The sequence below is a fragment of the Sus scrofa genome, chromosome 2, assembly GCF_000003025.6.
Source record: "Sus scrofa isolate TJ Tabasco breed Duroc chromosome 2, Sscrofa11.1, whole genome shotgun sequence".
In the NCBI taxonomy this organism is placed as follows: domain Eukaryota; kingdom Metazoa; phylum Chordata; class Mammalia; order Artiodactyla; family Suidae; genus Sus; species Sus scrofa.
Window position 1 is genome coordinate 108,257,190 of NC_010444.4, and position 22,616 is coordinate 108,279,805.

Consider the following 22,616-nt stretch of genomic DNA (forward strand, 5'->3'; position numbering starts at 1 on the left):
AATATTCAGAGTTGAAATCGTCTCTTCCTCACCCAACCCGATGTACAAAGCTATGGACCTTTCCTATTTCTGTGGTCACAGGATTTCAAATAGCAAAAGATCGTTATTGGCACAAGTCTTTGGAAATAAGAACTGTGCTTGCTTCAGATATTTGCCAATCTTTACAATCGCTTTTCCATTCTAAGTGCAAATTTACCTTTTTTTTTACATGGCCGTGCCCGCGGCATATGGAGGTTTCCAGGTTAGGGGTGGAATCAGAGCTGCAGCCTCTGGCCTAAGCCGCAGCAGTGCAGGATCCGAGGTCTGTCCGCAACCTACACCACAGCTCAGGCAATGCCAGATCCTTAACCCACTGAGCTAGGCCAGGGATCCAAGGATCCTTAACCCACTGAGCTAGGCCAGGAATCCAACCTGCAACCTCATGGTTACTAGTTGGATTAGTTTCCACTGGGCCACAGCAGGAACTCCAGTGCAAATTTAAATTTGCTTTTAATTTTAACAGTTCAGAAAGTAGAACTGTTTTATTTTAGTAAAATAAGTTCAGACATTTAGCTCAAACTATATGTGCTCTATTTTTTGTAAATTTTCAGTTTACAATCACAGGCACAAGAAGCATTGTTAGCCCCACTCTGTGCACTTTATGAAGAAAGCAAATAAATAGACTAAGAAAGTCAGCTTTAGATTTGAAGTTAAATAGCTATGGCCTGTCATTCATGAATTGCTGATTTAATAGGCAATTCATAAGTTCCTGTATTGTGCAATGCATTGTGCTATGTGCTTTTAAAAGACAGATGTAGAATACATTCCTTGACCTAGAGGGACTTCCAATCTATCTTAGAGAGTAATCTTTTTATTTCATATTTTTATTTATACATCACATATATTCAAATAATTGTATATGGCAAAGTAAAATGGTGTCAAGAATACATTTACTGAAGGCCCTTTAAGGTGATTATTTGGTGAATGTACTTAATAGATTGGAACAAATAACTAGTTATATCGGCGTTTTCTGAACTAAAATTTCACTTCATCAAATGGAAGGCATACTTGAAAAATTAAATTCTGCTTACTTACTTATTTGCTTTTTAGGGCTGAACCTGCAGCATATGGAAGTTCCCAGGCTAGGGGTCAAATCTGAGCTGCAGCTGCTGGCCTACACCACAGCCATAGCAACACCAGATCCGAGTGGAGTCTGTGACCTACACCCGCAGCTCACTGCAATTCCAGATCCATAACCCACTGAGTGAGGCCAGGGATCAAACGTGCATCCTCATGGATCCTAGTGGGGTTACTGTCATAATTAGAACTCCTAAATTCTGTGTTTTTAGAATGAAAGCTCAGAAAATCGTCCATGATGTAGCGATGAAATGTTAAAAGCTGTAGAAATTTCAATTCTAATATCAGTAAGTCAAATTTATGGTGTCAACACAATTTTTTTCTCAACTCCTTGAGAAAGAAATTTTTATTATAATGCCTGGAAAAGATGCAGAGATTGAATGTAATATTTTTAAAAAGATGAAACTTGAACACTTAATGGCCTAGTGAGACCCAGATTGATTCTGGAAATTGGCTTAAAAAGTTACAATATCCTTAGTGAGACATTTTTTGAAAACCATTTTTAAAAATTTGGCTTGGTGCAAAAATTTGGCAAGAATCCCACTTGGAAATGATTGACCAAACTGGATTGTATTTGGTGTGACTTGGTGACATTTCTGATTCTTTTTCTACTTCAAGAAAGAATTCATCCATCTGCTGGTATGTGTAGAATTTCTTAGGCTGTACATACCAATACTTGGCCTTGAGAGCTTAATTCAGCTTACCGCATGAGGCAAGACAGGTTGAGGGGCAGCCTGAGGGTTGTGAAGTTAACTTTACACTTGGCGTTATTGCTCTGTACCTTTTTTTTTTTTTTTTCCTGTTTGTGAAATGAGATTAAAGATACCATGTCACTGCCCTGAAACTGTGTAGTTTTGTATAATAGTTATGAATATTGAGGCAGAAAGCTTCTTGTGAGTGTAAGAGCTTTTTTCTCCCCTTTAACTCCTTTAGGCAGTAAAAGCTAGTTGTGGAAACCACATACAAATAGCTGAAAAGAAGGGCTCTGAATAAAGTTGGTGGTGTCTGTGCTGTCAGTTTTCCTGAGAGAAGTTTCCATCATCTTATCTCCTACAATCTACTTTAGAGAATAAGACCTTCATCTTATCCAATGTTGAACAGATAGAAGCAGGAGTAGAACTATAATTTCAACTGCCTGGTAAATAGTTCTGTGATTTCTCCTTACCCTGTGTGCTTTCTTATCATCTAGGGCACGTTAAAAAATCTCACATTTACAAATTGTGTATATTGGCTTTGGGTTCTGATGGGTCTGGGTTTGAGTCCTGCCAGGCATTTACTAGTTATGTAACCTTGGTTAAGTTACTCAATCTCCCAAGTCCCTAGTTTCTTCATCTCAAAAATGGGAATGAAGGAAGTACTTGGCTCAAAGGACTGTCGTAAGGATTAAATGAACTAATCCATGTGAAGTGCTTAGCCCATTGACTGTTACTCATTACTACCTATTACTCAAGTAGTTATTTCAGTTTTCTGGGGGTAAGGGAATGATAATTAAAGAGTTCAAATTTTAAAAATCGCTAAGTACATAAAAATATAAATACACCACCACCCTCGATATTTTGAATAGCCATTTTTAATGACTTTTCAGTTTATTTACTCAGTACTTATAGAGCTCCTACTAAGTGTTGGGCCTTTTCCTAGGCACTGGCGTACAATGGGTTACGAGACAGTCATAGTCACCCTCTTATGACCTAGAAGTCTGGGAAAGGATCAGACTTGTAAATAGAAAATTATAATCATATGCGATTTGTGTGTGGAGTAATGCAGAGAACCACAGAAGGTAGGCAGCAGGGGATGGTGGATGTGTGGGTGTCCTACAAGGTATCACTTCATCCAAATTAGGGGGTGATGGTGTTCAGGGAAAACTTCCCAGTGAGTACACTCAGACTTGAAGAATGAGTAATAGCAACTGAAGAAGTTGGAGGATTGAAGAATGTTCCAGACCAAGAGGAACAGAATATGATGCTTATAATGGAAGTTAGGTAGATAATGCAAACAAATAAGTAAGGAGAGCAGGAGAGAGAGGTGTGGCAACCAGAGAACCCAAGCTTTGTCTAAAGGGAACAGTAGATACTCAGTTCCAGCCAAGTGTTGTCAGGTTGGGATGCAGGCCAAGTGTTGCCAGATGCCATGATTTTTAAAGAGGAGCTTAAAATTCGTATTTCATAAATGTGAAATGGCCCAAATGTTTTTTAAACTAGTGTGTGGGCCAAACCAGACACATTTTGTAGTTGGTATTCACCCCAGGGCCACAACTTTGTGAACTCTGCATTTTATTAAACGAAAAGTGTGGCTAAAGAGAGGCATCTTAGAAGAAGAGGCAAGGGAAGTGTTCACAGGCAGGGACAGAACCATGTCATTCAGGGCTTTGTGGGACTTGCTAAGGAGGGTTGGCTTAATCCCTTAGCAGTGGATGACAACAGAGGTGAAACAAGTGACATGGTTAGATTTGTGTTTACAAGGTACATTCTGGCTACTGTATAGAAAATGCCTAGGAAGAGGCTGTAGTGATAACCATTTAGGAAACTTTTGCAGTGGTCTTAGCAAGAAATAAATATCTCTAGAAGCAGGGTCTTTAACAAGAGAGGGAGATGAGTGGATTTCAGAGATATGTATGAACCTACACTGTTAGGAGTTAACTTTCAATTAGTCACTCAGGTTTCTGCACATCTTGTGAGCAGAGGCACTGACTATTTTCAATGTAGACTTTCTTTTCAAAGACATTTGTGTAGCATATAGCCATGGAATATAGAGGTAGCCTTCCTCTATGGAGCAAAGGGAAGGTAGGTTTACTGTCCACTGTAAAAGATTTGGGTATCTAGGCTCATGGTTCCCCTTCTCTAATGCAAATCATTGAATGTGTAGGTATTGTCTACCCTCTTTCAGTCATAGGATGAGAATTGGGCTTCACAGAACTGACAGAAGCATGCTGATACTAATGCTACTGCTTTTTCTGTGAGTATTGCAATCCTTTGTCTCTGACCTAGGAATCTCATTCTGTGAACTGGCATCCGTGAAGCTATGACATGCTTATTTGTTAGCGTGCAAGTAGGCAAATTCTTCACAATTTTTTAAAGGCACTAACCAGATTGTTTAGAGTTGTTTCAATTAATTCGAGTAAAAAAATGTTACTTCCTAAGTCACACCAGCCACATTTCAAATACTCAGTAGTGGCATGTGGCTAGTGGCTACTGTTGTGGGCAGAGCAGATATAAGAACATTCCCATCATCACAGAAGGTTTAAAGCTTCAGATTTTTTGTGTTCTTGGATGAGTAGAGGCAGAGGTTTTTGATTATGACAGCATACAAGTGATGATTCTTTTTGTGTTAGGTTCATCGGAGTTCCTTTATACAAGGGAAATATTTCAGTTTGGATAATTAGTACAGTGTTTAGTTCATACCTGCTGGAGAAAAAATAGAGAAATGTCAGTTGAAGACTGGGCCATGTGGTAGTGTAAGTTCTCCATGTATATGGCACTCCTCAAAATCATGTGTGACTGTGAGATGGGGATCTGTGCTCAGAGGAGCTTGAACTTCTGAACACTGTCTTCAGCTTCATCTACTAGCCAGGCTTAACGTGAAAGGACAAGAGTGACACATTCACACTGAGGTTCTGGAACACAGCCAGCCTAACAGCACCCAGGCAGCACCGGCTGCAACCCAGCTGTGCTGCCTGCACTCACATAAAGGATGAGAACAGGAACAAGATTTCCACGTCTCTTGTTTGGGAAGTTTAAGAGGACAGCCTCAAGAAAAGAGAGAACTGGACTCAAAGACAAATCTCCCCAAAACAAAAACAAACCCCACATACACAAAAACACAGGAGTATGGTATGGCACAACTTTAAATGACACAGCAGAGATAGGGGGAAATGCTAAGAAACATTAAAAACGGCAGAGGAGTTCTGGTTGTGGGTCAGTGGAAATGAACCCGACTTGTATCCAGGATGACACGGGTTTGATCCCTGCCCCCTCTCAATGGGTTAAGGATCCGGCATTGCCATGAGCTATACTGTAGGTCACAGCCCCAGCTTGGATCTGGCATTGTGTGGCCGGCAGCTGTAGCTCCGATTAGTCCCCTAGCCTGGGATCTTCCATATGCCACACCTACGGCCCTTAAAAAAAAAAAAAAAAAAAAAAAAACAACGGCAGCAGTTCTGCTTCCCTCTGTGTTGGGGAAAGCTTATTTTGAGGAAGGCATGGACCACAAGTACTGGTAAGTGAAAGACAACATTCTTTCTGTCATTTCTTATTCTTATTATTTCTTATTCTCCAACAACTGCTGCAACCAAAAAGGACAGTTTTTTTTACCTACGTTGACCGTGCAGTTGACTGTTAGTCACATCATTAAACAAAGGACAATTGTAGAAATGTTAAAGAATAATAAAGTGGAGATCCTTATGGAAGAATCATAACACCACTTGGTATTTCCATGGGTCAAAATGCCTTTTCAAAAATTTCAGATATCATGAATTTCATTTACCTAATGCCAGAAGAAATTTGCTTTAAACTAGTACTTATCTGTTGGATTTATATGAAAAAATTTCCTTATATGAATCTAATTCATATTTTTTAAAATCTGAGTTTTAGAGTATTTTAAAGATTGCCCATTACTATTTTTAAGTTCTTATGTAAGTGCTAAGGTTGTTACCTTTTAGAACAATTTTGAGGAAAGCTTTTATAAAGAGATATGTCAGTTTTGAAATACAGTGATGATTGTTTGCATGTAACTGGATGTGTCTCTAGTGTTTCAAGAGAACTTGTTGTGGGTTATACATTTACCTCTTGTTTACACTACTAATTGCACTAGCAAACCCTTATTTTCACAGATACTCCTTCTCAAGTTTCAGTAACTTCTGGAAGAGCCAAAATCAGGTGCTATTAGGGTTTGTAGCAATGTAGCATCTCTTACATAAATGCCTGAGTTAGTGAGGTTTTACTCAATTTAGTGTTTCCATGCTACTTTGTTAAATGTCTTATTTTTTAAAATAGTGAATTAAAAAAATGTCTTATTTCTGCAAGAGTGAAAAAGGTTGTTTATTCCCCTACACTCTGCCCTCCTCTGCTCCCCTAAGTATGGTTACGTCAGTTGTTCAGTGTGCTTTCATTTTTCTGTTTCTGTTTTGTTTGCCACAGTTCTTAACTCCTGCTTCAGGCTTGCATTTCCTTGTGCCTGCCTTCATACAAACAGCATGAAATTGGAAATAAACACTGTCTGCTGTATTTTTAAAGATCAGAATTTCATCAGTTTCATGCTGTCCTTTCTCAGGCAGGGTGTGGTAAATCATCTTTGGAAAACTAACTTCTGTAAGACTGGAGTATGCAGTTGAAACTGCTGGTGTGCCCTCCTCACAAACAAATGCAGGAGACTTGCTGTTTATGGCATGAGTCACTGATGGGTTCAAATGAAAGGAAATGATACCAGATTGCTTTTCATGCACGTCAGTGTTTCATCTTATTTTGAAAGAAGCCTGAAACAAGGAAATAAAAATAAACTAATAAGCTTTTTCTTTCCCCCAGAGAATTTCAAATTATATGGATTCTAGTGTTGGGTGATTAAACCAGTAACAATGAGGGTCTCAAATGAGGCCTTGTCCTTTAACCCATGATTTCCTGTGGTGTTGAGAACTTTTTAGTGTGTACATTTCTCAAGTCGCACATGAGTGCCTTTAATCAGGAGCAGAGTGGGTTCTTGGTATTATAAGCCATTTCCTCCATGGCCCTTGCCTAGCTTAGCTATTCGTGTATGCCTAATCGACCAGAGTGAAATGTCTTTAAAACATTTTCTGGGGGACTAAGCACTTTGGGGAGAATTTTTATAAAGGACAATGCCGAGAAGGAAAGTTTTTGAATGGTTTATTTGCATAGATGAATGTTTCCAGAGAGACTGATGAGTCAAGGAGTTGTTAATAGGATATGTAAATGTAACCTTTCACCTAGTTACTGTCATTACCTAAGTCACAACTATGTACTTTTAGTAAATTGTTTGAACCAGTTCTAGTTCCTTAATGAAATAGGATCTCTTGGTCCTGTTCTTTTCCAGTCTACAGTCAGTGCCATTGCAAAATTTGCATTGCCCTAGGCTTTCCCTCTCTCTTTCTGTTTTAATATCAGCTCATCATCATATTATAGATTTTCATTAATCTCTTTGTCTTCAGCTTTACTTGAGTACTTGTAGAAATTTTTAATATCTGTATATTTGACACTGACTTCTATCTCTTTGGTTCCTAATCGGATGCCTTCTTTCACTTATTCAACAAATATTTATTCACTGCCAGCTGTATACCCCATTCTTAACCCCAGAGATTCAAGAGTGAGCAAAACATTCATGTGCTATCCAGGAGCAAAGAGTTCCAGATGAAGACAGACATTAATTTAAAAAAAAAAGGACAGAAATTAATAATTTCATAGTTACAAACAGAGGTAAATACTCTGAATAGAGCAGTAGGGTTTTGTGGGTTTATATAACAAGGAAGTGACACTTGATTGATACCTGAAGCATGAGTAGGAGAATTTGAGAGAGAGTGGGAAGAAGAGCGTTCCACCCACAGAGGGAAGTTTGTGCAGACGCCCTGCAACAGAAGGGAACAGAGTGAAATCAAGTAACTAAGGAGGATTAAGGGGAGGATGGAGTGAGATGAGGCTGGATACCTACGCTTGGACCACTCAAGAATTTGGTCTCTTCTGAGGACTGTAGAGAATGCTTTTAAGTAGAGGCTGGTGACCCCAGGAAATTTGTGTTTTGGTAAAATCATCTGTGGGGGAACGAATTGGAGGGAGGGCCTAGAATGGCAGTGAGGAGATGTTGGGTCATTTCTGCTTCAATCCAAGTAGAATGATAGGATGTGCTAAGCCTGTTGTGTACACTGGGAAGTGGCAGTGTAAATAGATTACAGGGGATAAATAGATTATTAGGGGATAACATCAGTTGTACTTGGGAATAAGATGGGGTTTTCTTTTTTTTTATTCCACATTTAGTGAGTTTTTAAAATTTCTGTTTTTTTTTTTTTTAATTTTTAATTTTTTTGGCTGCACCCATGGCATGTAGAAATTCCCAGGCCAGGTATCAAATCCATGCCACAGTAGCAACTGGAGCTGCTGCAGTGAGAACACCAGATCCTTAACCCGCTGTGCCACAAGAGAACTTCCTGTGAGTTTTTAACTTTATGCCAAGCTCTGTACCAGGCTCTGGGAATACAACTATGACCAAGATATACAAAATCCCTGTACTCACAGAGTTTTCAGATTAATGGGAGTGACAGCTACTCAGTAAATAAAAAGTAAATAAGTATAATTTCAGATAATAGTAAGTCCTAGAAAGAAAGATGTAGCTGAATAGGGGCATGGAGAATAAAAGGGGGGGGGTCCTCATTCATGTAGTGTAGTCAAAAAAGACCTTTTTTGAAGAGGTGGCATTTGAGCAAAGACCCAAAAGAAGTAAGGAAGCTAACCATGAAAAAATCCTCTACCCAGCAGAGGAAACAACAGGTACAAGGTCTGAGGCTGGAACAGGGCCCTCTCGCCCTAAAAGAATACCCGGGAGGCCAGTATGTGTATAAATATGGGAGGAAGGGAGAAAGACAGATGTCATGGATGCCTTGCCCAATAGTTGAAACTTGAAGTATCTAAGTAGACTCATTATATTTTCTTCCCTCATAACCAGTTTTTTAAAGCCACGCAATCCCAGGTTGTATGGACACTAACCTGTTTTTACAACTGCTACTGGAACAGCTTCTTTCTTCACACCCCGCTAAACACCTGACAGTGACATCTGCATGTCCACTGTGTTGATGATGACCCTTCCATTAGCTCAGTGGAAGGGCGCCTCTCTTATTTTAACCGCATTTCCCACTGTAGCCCTCTCTGGACTTCTCAGTTAGTCAGCAGAAATCCTTCCTCCAGTGTTTGTTTTGACCTTCCATGTTAAGTCATTTTTCTCCTTGACATCGCATTTATTCACCATGGCACCTCATTCCTTTCTGTTGGTCTATTTCCATCTCTTCCTTCAAGCCTATGTTCACAAGTGACATGTTAGTTTTTTTTTTTTTTCCCCCCAATTTCTTCTGATTTACTCCAAGATGCCTGGGTCACTGAGCACCTCAGCCTACTCAGTCTGCGTGCTGATATTTTTTTCTTCCTTCCTTGGGTGACTTAAAAGTGCCAGCATTGCTTGAAATTAAAATATTTATGATTATAGACTTTCTTCCTAGAAAATTTGGCACTAAGACAAGCTCTGCTATGTGTACATATGGCATTGGCCAAAACATTCAACTGGCTGAGATTCAGTTTCTTTGTCCATAAGATGAAGGTAGTCAGCCTCCTTGTTTCATCTGCAGTGTGGTTGTAAGGAGTAAATAAAGTAAAACATGGGAAATGTGTTTTAAATTCAAGACATTTTTACTGTCTTAGATGGTTGTATTTCATATCCTCACCTACACTGCAGGTGTTTCACACCAGTTGCCACCAGTGTGGAGTCATGTGTGGTGCAGGAGTTCTGTGATGCATCTTCAGCTTCCAGCCACACTCTGCAGTCTTGGGACACCTCAGCCCATGGCATGTGTATTAGTCTCCCAAAAATGTTGTGACAAAATGCCACAAACCGAGTAGCTTAAATAATAGAAATTTATTGTCTCATAGTTCTGGAGGCTCTAAGATTTGTATATTGGCAGGGCTGGTTGCCTCTGTGGGCTGTAAGGAAGAATCTTATATTCCTCTCTTAGCTTCTGGTAGGCTCCAGGCATTCCTTGGCTTGTAGATGGATTCTCCCTGTGTCTTCACATTGCCTTTCTTTTATGTCATGTTGTCCACACTTTCTGTTTTAATAAGGACTCAGTCATTGGATTATAGCCCACCCTCATGACCTAATCTTAATGTGATCATCTATGAAGAACCTATTTCCAAAGAAGGTCACATTCACAAGTACTAGAAATTAAGACTTTAACATCTTCTTAGGGGACCCAATTCAACCCATATTAACAGAATCCAGTACACATATGAGAAAGAGAAATCACAGACTTGGTGAATTAGCTCTGTATTACTAGAATGATTCATAGAGGAGATGAATGTGGTATGTAGTTTCCTATGTGCTATAGGACAAAATAAATGAAATACTTGGTAAAAAATTATGTGTGAAATTCTGAACATTCATAAATACTTTAGAGTTCTGCAAGTCCTATTAATTTCAAAGTGGTATAAATTAGGAGTTCCCGTCGTGGCGCAGTGGTTAACGAATCCGAGTAGGAATCATGAGGTTGCGGGTTCGGTCCCTGCCCTTGCTCAGTGGGTTAACGATCCGGCGTTGCCGTGAGCTGTGGTGTAGGTTGCAGACGCGGCTCAGATCCTGCGTTGCTGTGGCTCTGGCGTAGGCCAGTGGCTACAGCTCCGATTCAACCCCTAGCCTGGGAACCTCCATATGCCGCAGGAGCGGCCCAAGAAATAGCAACAACAACAACAAAAAGACAAAAAAAAAAAAAAAAAAAAAAAAAAAAAAAAAAGTGGTATAAATTAGAGCATAGAGGGCTAGCCAAGAGAAGAAACAGAAGAACCCAATAACTTTTCTTCCAAATTTTTTATTTTTGCTTTTTAGGGCTGCACCCACCACATATGGAAGTTCCCAGGCTAGGAATCTAATCAGAGCAAAGCTGCTGGCCTATACCACAGCCACAGCAATGCAGGATCCAAACTGCATCCACGACCTACGCCACAGCTCACAGCAATGCTGGATCCTTAACCCACTGAGTGGGAGGAGAGGGATGGAACCTGCAACCTCGTGGTTCCTAGTTGGATTCCTTTCTGTTGCACCATGATGAAACTCCCTTCCAAATTTTAATAGTACATTCAGTTATTGTACTGATGTGAATGGAAAAAAATATGCAGTCCATGTGCTTATTCATGTAATCTTTATGTGAACTTTTTTTGTGTGGAAAAATTTTATTGCTTCCATTGGTTTTTGACCCAGCATGCTTCTTTTTGACTTTCCAGAGGCGACATGTGGTCCTCTGACAGGCTGACCCCTCTCTGCCAAACACCTGGGTCTGTTGTTTTTCTCTTATTAGATGCCCCAGCATGTTGATAAAAACTCATTCCTTTCTTAGACTTAAAAAATCTCATCGATGCATTTTTTTGTCATCATTTATTTAGATTGTGTTTCTTTTTTGAGAGTGTGGGGAAGACTTTGATACATTGTTACTTGTTGATGTTGGAGAATACCTAAGTGCATCTCTAGTAGAGTTTTATCAGATTTGACCTTATGATTCTACCTTGTATTTGGTGAACATGCTTTAATCATCTCATGGCCTCTTATTTTGTCATTTAGGGCAGCATTTGCTGTAGGAATGGTACTAGAAGGAAGGTACCAGAAGCTGGTGTAATGGTATTTTCCTGTGTACTGGGTACCAGATTAAAAGTTTAACCATTTTTATTTTCTAACAGTCTGGCACATAACACATCTGAGAAGCTTATTTTAGGAAATCATTCAGATTCAGTGAATAGAAATTGGATACCTGACCTTTACCTGGAAAAGTGACTATTTTTTTGGTCAACCAGAAGAGCAGAGCTCCCATATTCCAAAAAGCTATGTGATAGAGAAGGTTTTTAATTGTTGCACTTCCATTAATTCGTTTCATTATTATTGCTGCATTGAGATTTTCACCAAAGGAAAAAACAACCATAGGTTGTTATTTCTGTTTGTAGTTTTATTTGTGTGAAAAAAGATTCTAAAGAAAAAGACAATGAATTGCAGGTTTCAGTGTTATTGTAGAAATAAATTTCCTCTGTTGTCTTATCAAGAAGGTGTTACCTGAAGAAAAAAAAAATTGTTCTTAATCTTCCAAATCCAACAAGATACCTTCTTTCTGAAACTATAAAAGAGTGAAAGTTGTATGAAAAGAATAAAATAATGGGCAGGCGAGTAAACGTATTGTTACCTCAACCTTCATCATCTGTAGGTTTTGATTCTTCCTTGTTTTTAAGTTTTTTTGACCAATATTTTTCTTCTAAAACATAAATAGCCAGAGGCCAAAATATTTACTGAAGTGATAATATCAACCAAAAAATGTGCTGCAGAGAGAATGTGTTAGAAAATAAGTTTGGGCTGAGGAGTGAGGCAATGAGATGGTGGGGATGGGTGAGGAGAGAGGGTTTTTAGATAGGGCAGGACATTTTAAAAAGTGTATTTGTTCTTGGAGTCAGGGAAGACCTTGTTCCTGGCCATTTTAAGTGTGCTTTTTGCTGTTTTTGTTCTGCAATCATCCACTGTTGTTCCAGGGTAAGGGATTTATATGTTTATTCCACTCCCCCCTCAACGCCCCGGCCCCACCTAAAACATGAGCTTCAGGCCACACCTGGGACCATCTGGTGTTTTGTGTAATCTCAGCATCCAGTGGAGCTATTTGCTCCTTGGGGTGCTTATCCACTAGGTCCTGGACAGTCATAACCTCACTGACACCCTTTATCCTATTTGATGAGTTCGCTGCATTTTTCTTGGGATACAAATATAAAAAACATAATATACTTGAAAAATTCAGGGGCCCTTTTGAGGTTAAGGTATGGACTTTAGAGTCAGACATCTTTGGCTTCAAACCTCAGGCCTGATATTTACCAGCTGTGTGACTTGAGAGACGTGTCTCTTCTACTCTGTGCCTCAGTTTCCTCTTCTCTGCAATCAAATAATAATAATAGTTAATAAACTATCCCTTTTGGTATTTATTATGGGGTAGGCACTGTTCAAGCATGTCACATGTTTTTGTAAACACATAATTCTCTCAGGGACTCCCTGAGGTAGCTTCTGTTATCTCCACTTACAAATAAGGAAAATGAGATACACATAGGTTAAAGTAATTTGCTCAAGGTCATATAGGTAGTAAGTGATGGGGCAAGGATTTGAATCCACAGACTCTGCCTTAGGAGCCTGCCTTGTCTGGGAGTAGATGATCATGCAGTACACTTGGAATGGAGTCTGGCACATAGTGAGCACTTAGCCTCCTGTTCCTCCCCACCCCTGCTCCTGCTATGACTGTTATCATGGTGATGATTACTGTCACTGCTAGTCTTTTGTTTTTATTAAAGTATAGTTGATTTAAATGTTGTGTTAGTTTCAGGTGTACAGCAAAGTGATATATTCTTTTTCAGATTTTTTTTCCTTTATAGGTTATCACAAGACATTAAATATAATTCCCTGTGCTCTAGAGTAGGTCCTTATTGTTTCATCTATTTTATATACAGTAGTCTATAGCTGCTAATCCCAAACTCCTAATTTATCCCCTACACCATCACTTTCTCCCTTTGATAAACATGTTTGTTTTCTATGTCTGTGAGTCTATTTCTTTTTATGTAAATAAGTTCGTTTGTATCACTTACTGCTCTTAATGTCCACTCTGATTCACACCCAACCAGGTTTTAAATATTTCCCAAATGTTTTCTTTAGACTCTGAAAAATGCTTTTAATAACATCTCTCTAGTGTCCCCCCCAACTCCCATTGCAGTAACATTTGAATTGGTTCTCAAAGGGGCTTATATATGTATTTTAAAACATAATATTTTAGCTAGTCCATATATAGTACTTTGTACAGTGGAAGCATTTGAAAGTTGCAGCTATGCAGGGAGAAAAAGAAAGTTGCAGGGCTTTGGTTGAGCTTTGTGGGAGTTATAAACTGCTGGTGGCTATTTTAGATTTTCTCTAAAAAAGTTAGGCCTTGTAGCAATTTAAAATCTTTATTTTTCAGTATAATGTGTAGTTGATTCCAGGGTATAAGATTTGAGGGTGGTTGGGAACTATGTCACCTAATAACTTTTTTTTTTTCCATTTCTTTTTTTTTTTTTTTTTTTGGTCTTTTTGCTATTTCTTGGGCCGCTCCCGCGGCATATGGAGGTCCCAGGCAAGGGGGTGAATCGGAGCTGTAGCCACTGGCCTACGCCAGAGCCACAGCAACGCGGGATCCGAGCCTGTCTGCAACCCACACCACAGCTCACGGCAACGCTGGATTGTTAACCCACTGAGCAAGGGCAGGGACCGAACCCGCAACCTTATGGTTCCTAGTCGGATTCGTTAACCACTGCGCCATGACGGGAAGTCCTTTTTTTTTCCATTTCTAAAAGTTATAATTCTGTTAGCATAATCATTTAGAATGCCTTTTAAAAATGAAAATAAACCCACTTTCCAGGAAGGAATGAAATTGAAAATCTTTGTCATTTGTGCTACATTCTAAGCAGAGGAAACATAGAAAATAAGACGAAAACAATTTTATTTTTTAAAGCACAGCCTTTCTGGGGCTCAAGCTCATCAACTGTGTGATGTTAACCAAGCAGTTTTTCGTCTATAGGGCATACTTGGTGGTAACAGTGTTTCTGGCTTTTCCCCACAAGTACTGTGTACTTACGCCTGGTGGCTTAGTCTGAAGTTTTTAGCTACAGGAACACAAAGGGAGGAAAGACGGGGAGGGACCCTTTAGCATCCTGAGAAGAGGAAATTGATGTTTACAGTGCTGTCAGCTAGAATTTTGAAGCCTTTCAAAAATAAAGTTACACTGTATGCCCCAGATTTCACAGAGAGAAGCCTTACGCCAATTGGAAAATAACATTCCGGAAAGGTTTATGACCTGAGTGGCTTGGGGCCCCCTCAGACGCTGTGGTACCCTTGAAGGTCTGTGGCTGGATTTAAAAGAAGAAATGTTTATGTGTTCTCACTCTGGTAAGCTGTGGACACCACTATCATAATAATTGCTTCCATTTATTGAGGTAGTTTTGTATAGAGGAGAAGGAAACCAGCTTCCTGGTATTAGACATTATGGGCAAGCCTTGGCTTTGCCTCTTACTAGCTACGTGACTTTGGGCAAATGACTGACTGTCTCAGTGCCTCAGCTTTATCATCTTTAAAACGAGAGGATACACTAGTCCCTATTTCATACAGTGTGGTGGTTGCAATTATTCTTTGAGACAAGGTATGTAAAATGTTATTTGCATCAAAAGTGCATGCAGAATTCTTGATACATGGTTAACTGCTCAGTAAATATCAGGTGGTATTATTGTAAGCTGTGTATCTTAGCTAGAGTAACCTCTAATGCTTTCTGTAACCTTTAATGTAAACTATTATCCCTGTTTTACAGAAGAGAAATTTGAGGCTTCAAGGCGAAGTTCTTTGTTTTGAAGGTGAAGGTGTGTGGAAACGGTCTTTCTCTTGCCACCCCCTCATCCTAATGGTTGTACTCTGCTGTTGCGCATCAACACCAAGTTTGTGAGACAGGGCAGAAGGGGATTGTGATTTTTTTTTTCTCAAATTATGTGCTAGGATGTTTATACAGTTCACGAGATATACACGGCATCCTCAAACTTTTGAAATCGTTAGTTCCCTTTCCAAGGAAAACATCCTTGCTTATTTCCAGTTTGACTTAATTACATGTGTCATAATGCTACATAAATACATTCCAATGTGGAATAAATGTCTTAGTTTATAGCATTTTGGCAGTTATAAAAGAAATCAAATTTGCAAATTAAATGCCAACAAAAGCATACAACCAATCCAAATTCAGGTAATTAATTTATGTGACAGATGTGAGGTTTTGCTAAAAGTAAACTGTCAATTTTGGGCTCATTCATACCCAGGATAGATGTTATTTAATCTATATCTACCTTTTGATTTCATGATATTTATATATTATAAACCTTTGAATATCTGTAGTTTGATATGGTTCGACCTAAAAAAATGCCTAAGTAACTTGGTAGAAATAATTTTAAAGTGTTGTTTGATAATTCAGAATAATAGAACTTCAGGAAAACCAGATTTAATGCATGTTGCTACTTAAACACAAAAGCTCTTTTCTTCCCTTTGGTGTATTTAAGTGCGGACCTCAGGCTAGTCCTGGCCCCAAACCTAGGGTCTAGAATCAGATTTCCTGGATTCGTCTTGCTGCAACGATATGTTTTCCATACAAATTTCTGTGAGTATGGAAACTAAACTAAAACTGCTGAGTTTGCAAGTATGAAGATATATAAAGTTCTTGCCCTGTATTGTATTTGATTGCCATTTATAGCCACCATGTAGAAAAGATCCCAGCTTACCGCATCCCACATCAGGAATCAAAAAACATTTTCTATAAATGGACAATGGGGTAAACATTTTAGACTTTGCAGGCCACACACAGTCTCTATAGCAACTACTCGGTCCTGCCACATTACAGCAGGAAAGCAGCCCTAGATAATATATAAAACTTTGTTGAAATTTAAACTTCATTTAATTTTCATGTGCCACAAAATAGTATTCCTCTTTTAATTTTTTTCCAACAAGTAAAATTGTAAAAACCATTTATTCTTAGCTTGAAGGCTGAAAAGAAAAAAAAACTACAACAACAGCATGGCGTTTGACTTGAGGGTCTATTTGTGGAGGCCTGCCTTAGATGACATTACACAGAGTAGAGAGAAATCTATTTCCTTTTTGTTATTAGAGGTAGTATAGTCTGGTAATAACACAGTAGCTCTGAAGTGAGACTGCCTGCCTCGGAATGTGACCTTTTTTGACTCAGTTTTCTCATCTGGAAAATAGGGGAAATTTTTTCTTTGTATCTCAAACATTTGCAGGAGATGCAAAAAGAGACTAGATGTGTAATACAGAGAAGTAATCTTTAGCTTTTGCTCTTATTAATTTCTGTTATTACTTTTCAGGTTATACAGCTTTTCATGTGCTCACTGGCCATTTAAAATTTTTTATTTGTTCTTTTATGACTTTTACATTTATATCTGTTATTTGTTCTTTATATATTGACATGATATTTGTGTATTAAGGTTATCAACCTGTTGCCAGATATTTTGCAGATTTTTTTTTCTGTCTTTTTAGTGCTGCATCTGTGACATATGGAAGTTACCAGGCTAGGGGTCAAATTGATGCTGTAGTTGTCAGCCCATGCCACAGCCATAGCAACACAGGATCCGAGCCACATCTGTAACCTACACTGCAGCTCTCAGCAACCTGGGTCCTTTAACCCACTTAAGTGAGGCTAGTGATTGAACCGACATCTTCGTGGATACTAATTGGATTCTTAATCTGCCGAACCACAATGGGAGGTCCAAGATTTTTGTTTGTTTGTTTGTTTGCCTTCTGGTTTTGTGGTGGTTTTTCTTTTTTTTTCTTCTTCTTCTTTTTTAACAGATATGATCTTTCATTTTTATGCACTGCAGTTATTGAAGGTAATTATTTCAGTATTTCATTTACTAAGGGTAAATTCAATACATTTATCTTCATTATTTTTATTTTTATAAAAATATCTCAATCTGGGAGTTTCCGTTGTGGCACAGTGGAAACGAATCTGACTAGGAACCATGAGGTTGTGGGTTTGATCCCTGGCCTCACTCATTGAGTTAAGGATCCATTGTTGCCATGAGTTGTGGTGTAGGTTGCAGACATGGCTTAGATCTGGTGCTTCTGTGGCTGTGGTGTGGGCCGGCAGCTATACCTCCAATTAGACCCCTTGCCTAGGAACCTCCATATGCAGGTGTGGCCTGAAAAAGTAAAACAAAAATCTCAGTCTAGTAGAGGTCAGATAATATTTACCTATATATTTATTTTAGTCATGTTGTACTTTCATATCTTTATTTATTTAATCTGGAATTAAATTTAATGTAAGTCATGATATAAGTATCTAGATGTATAGTTTTTACATAGATTTTACAAATTAGTTCAGCTTCATTAACTGCATAATTATTTATTCACCACTGATTTAAATGCCACTTTTATCAGATTCTACATAACTTAGTTGAACGGAATTTGGCCTGAAAAAAATTTTTTTAAACAAGTCCGACAGATTGACACTATGCTCTGGTCTTCAGTATGGGTAATTTGGCATAACATGAAGCATTTTTTGTTACTTTAAGAATTTTTAGCAGCTACCCAAGCCACAGCAGTGACAATGCCAGATCCTTAACCCATTGTACCACCAGGAAACTCCTTGCTTTAAGGATTTTTATCTACTCTTTATTGTGGTCAGAAAACACACCACAAAGTTTACCACTATAACCATTTTTAGACAGACAGTTCAGTAGTGATAAGTATATTCACATTGTTGTACAACAGCCCTCCAAAAATTTTTTTATCTTGCAAAGCTGAAACTCTACCCATTAGACAACAACTTCCCACTTCCTCCTCACCCTACCCCTGGTAGTCACCATTCTAACTATATGTTTGTATGAATCTGACTACTTTAGATACCGCATATAAATGAAATCATACAATATTTGTCTTTTCGCGGTAGATTATTTCACTTAGAATAATGTCTCTTAAAACTTTTTGCAAACTTTACTCTCCCTCTCTTTTAAATATCTTGCTAATTCTGGGTCAAATAGAAATGTTTTAAATCTAGTCTCTGATTGAATGGGATTGTGAATGTCCTTAATGTTTTGTAGCTTTTGATTTTATCTTAAAGAGCATGTAATAATTCTGTTGCTGAACATTCAGGTTGTTCCTGTTGATCTTTTATGGTCGGACCCTTAAGCTGGTCAGCAGTTCTACTCTGGCTCATTTATTGAACAATTATTTACTGAGTACCCATTGTGTCAAACTCAATTACTCTTTAGTATATAATTTTTATTGAATACTCAATTGTCATAGCTTACTGCTATGGACATCTAGTTATTCCGTTTTAAAAAAATTATAATCTGTTAGAGCAGGAATTTTCAGCAGGCTGAAAATTAATAAGAAACAGCAAGCAATAATTAGCAGAAAGTACTTTTCAAAATGAACAAAACACTTAAAAACACATGAAGAGTGAGTTCCCTGCTGGCCTAGTGGTTAAAGAATCAGTGTTCTCACTGCTGTGGCATGAGTTAGATTCCTGGCCCAAAATTTTCATGTGGTGTGGCAAGCAAACAAACAAACAAACAAAAAAACCAAAACACCCAAAACCCTGAAGAGTTTAAGCCTTCCTTATTATGTACCAAATAGGTCAATATATGAAAAAAAAAATCATTGAGGAAATTAACTAAATAATTTTGAAAACTATTTACCATTTAGAAAAAATTAAAATGTGGGAGTTCCCACTGTGGTTCAGTGGAAACAAACCTGGCTAGCATCCATGAGGATTCAGGTTCGATCCTCGGCTTTGCTCAGTGGGTTAAGGATCTGGCATTTCCGTGAGTTGTGGTGTAGGTTGCAGACACGGGTTGGATCCCGTGTTGCTGTGGCTGTGGTGTAGGCCATAGCTACAGCTCTGATACAGCCCCTAGCCTGGGAACCTCCATAGGCTGAGGGTGTGGCCCTAAAAAGACAATAAATAAATAATTAATTAATAAAGTGTGGTACAAATCATTGCCTGGCGTCAAGAAAGTACACATAAACTAGAAGGGAAAAAAATCAACTAGAGTCAATTACTGTTAACATTTGAATATATATCCTTACAAATAGGTGAGTTGATGGTATAGAATAGAATCATCCTGTGCTTGCTGTATTCATTGCTTGTATTCAAATCTCATTGTGAGTCCATGTATGTTGCCTCTTTTTCTTCCTTTTACGTGATCTGGTAAAAATTTAGTGAGTCTAAGGTGGGACACAGGTATGTGTGTTCTGAGAATACACTCCGTGATGGATTCTTACATGTGTCCATGTTTAATTACCACTGTACAGTGACATTAGCATTAATTAGTCTCCTCAGTTCTGCTCTACCTCGTGTTTTTAATGGAGTTGCGTTAAACTTAGCAGTTAATTTTGGAAGAAATACCGTCTTTACACTATTTAGTCTTCCCTTAGTGGGTAACAATATATATTTCCCATTGTTGCATAGCTGCATTTTTAATTCTCAGCAAAAATTTTGCTGTTTTTATTTGTATCTTACACATGTGTTATGAAGGTTATTCCTATTTTATGTATTTGTTCATTTTAAAAAATTTTGTGTATGGGCACGGCTTCCCTCTTGCTCCCTTATATTTTCTGATTTGTTTTGTGGGTATGCAGTAAAGTTTGTGAGAGGGAAGTGGGGGGGATGCTTATATTGTAAGGCCTTTTTCTTTATGTGCAACTTCATCTTATTGAAATTAAGATGGAGCAACAGAAACAGTAGTATGAAAATGGAAAAAGTAAAACAACGTATAAAAACATGAATTGACTTATAATCTAGAGAGAAAGATTATATTTGCATGAATTGGAGACTCTTCAAGTCACTTTTTCATTAAGACCTACTTTGACTACTCTGTCTAAATTTGTAAACCTTCACCTCTAATTCTTGAGCCCTTTGCCCTGTTCTCATTTTTTCCCCATATAGCTTGTTATTGTCTAGCAAATTATATAATTTACTTTAAAATCATTCCCCTTATTGTCTGTCCCTCTAGAATTAAAGTTTCATTGGGGTGGGAATTTTAGAACTGTGCCTGGAACATAGCAAATTTTCTATAAATTTAAGGTGAATGAATAAAATGTTGGATGGAAAAAAATCAAGTATTTAAATGAGGATTTCTGAATATAATGACTTAATTATATAAGGATGGAAACTTATTCTACCAGAGAATTTAGAAATTAGCCCAATCGAGGCTTTTTCTTCCCAGAAGAAATCTGAGGGTGGAATACACACTAAGGAAACTCCCTTTCAGGGAGTTCTCCTTTGGAATAGTAGGTTAAGGATCTGGCATTGTCACTGGGGTGGGTTGGGTCACTGCTGTGATGGGGGTTTGATCCTTGGCCCCAGGATCCTTGGCCCCATATGCCAAGGGTGCCGCCAGAAAGGAAAAAGGAAAGAAAGAAAACTGCCTTTCAGCTGAGAGGTAAGAGATTTATATTTAAATTTATACTTGCGTATGTGAGGAACAGGGGTGTTGCTCTTCATTCCTTGGGTCTTGTTTACTATGTGGAGGGCTTTTATTTTCTTTCAGAAATTGAGAGGATATTGGTTTAACCTCCTATTTTATGGAAGTTATCTTTCTCCATTTTTATAGATGAAAATAAAAGAGAAGGAGAAAGGTTGTTTTGCTAGATTGGTGATTAATATGGAATGGTTCTGTTTATTTCTTCTGTGATGCTGTAAATGAAAGGTCATCTGCCAATTTTTTCTCTGCCCTTGAGAGACTTGTAGTAATTTATTCTGCAGGCAGAACTGTGTTAATTGTGACTTAACATTTGAATGGCATCATGCTATCTTGGGTAAGCAGACTGGGTATCTGCTTAAATAAATAAATAAATAAATAAATATATATGTATATGTATATATAAACCAGTACAAATATAATACACACACACACACACACACACACACACACATATACCTGTAATATAAAAGGGAAATACAAGCCAAGTAGTTTATAACAAAGTAATGTTTCAGTATGTAAATGCTTAGTTACAATTGCAGGAGAAAATGTGATGAAGTATATACCTCTAGATAGAATAGAAACTGCCACCAGATAGAATAAATTCAAAGGAGAAGACCTGCATCACAAGCAATTAAAAAGGACTTTGGAAATTCCCTGGTGGCTCACTGGGTTAACAATCTGGCTTGGGTCGCTGCTGTGGCATGGGTTTGATCCCTGGACCAAGAACTTCCATATGGTGCAAGTACAGACAAAACAATAAAAAATAAAATTTAAAAAATAAAATTAGAAAGGAAACCTGGGGAGTTCCCGTCATGGCTCAGTGGTTAACGAGTCTGGCTAGGGACCATGAGGTTGTAGGTTCGAACCCTGGCCTCAGTCAGTGGGTCGAGGATCCAGCATTGCCATGAGCTGTGGTATAAGTCACAGATGTGGCTCTGATCTGGCATTGCTGTGGCTGTGACGTAGGCCTGCGGCTGTAGCCCCAATTAAACCCCTGGCCTGGGAACCTCCATGTGCCACAGGTGTGGCCCTAGAAAAGAAAAAAAAAAAAAAAAAAAAAAAAAAAAGGAAATTTGGGAGAATTGCCTATCAGCTTTTTAGCTTTCCGCATGAATTTTGTTGTTGTTTTTTAAGGTTTGGTTTGTCTTCCTCTTTAATACTTGCGTATTGCTCTTCTGCAGTCTCCTTGATTTTGCACTGTACTTGTGTTTATATGTTTATATTTGTTCTGTCTCCTTTTTTAGGTGGTAACACTGTCAAAGCAGACAGTTTGTCTTCTACTTTATAATTCCCTAGAGTATTCTGTACAGTGTTTTTAACAAGAAGCACTCAATTAATGTTTGCCTCACAAGTAAACAAGAGGGAAAATTAAGGTTTCAGGAGGGAGATTGTTATATTACCAAAAATCATATTAGGGACTCAGAGTAATCAAAACAGACATTTGGTCTCCCTGGCATTTAGAGGGAAATGAAAACTGGACCCCATATGAATGGATAGAATGAGTTATGGGACTGCTCAAGTAGATTATTGTTATTGTTTCCTTCCAAAGCCTTGTCTGTGGCATTTTGTTCCAGAGGAAATTCTAGACCTGTGGTGATTTAATCTTGCCAAATTAGAAACCTCTAAAATGAGTCATTCTCATTTTTATTCATTTTGTTTTTACAGGGAAAATTGCATAGACAAACAACCAAATGAATGAAACTGAGATTTCCTATGGATTGGTGATGA

At 38.3% G+C, this 22,616-nt stretch overlaps 1 protein-coding gene across 15 annotated transcripts in view; it reads left to right on the top strand.

Moving 5' to 3' along the window:
* Positions 1-22,616, top strand: part of PAM (peptidylglycine alpha-amidating monooxygenase) — a 280,270-nt gene that overhangs the window by 1,267 nt on the left and 256,387 nt on the right. The window contains exon 1 of one of the 15 annotated variants that reach the window (XM_021084552.1): positions 5,268-5,328. The exons of the other annotated variants lie outside the window; for them this stretch is intronic. The gene's annotated coding sequence lies outside the window, so the exon portion shown is untranslated. Of the gene's footprint in view, positions 1-5,267; positions 5,329-22,616 lie in introns of those variants that run through there. 15 annotated transcript variants of the gene reach the window in all.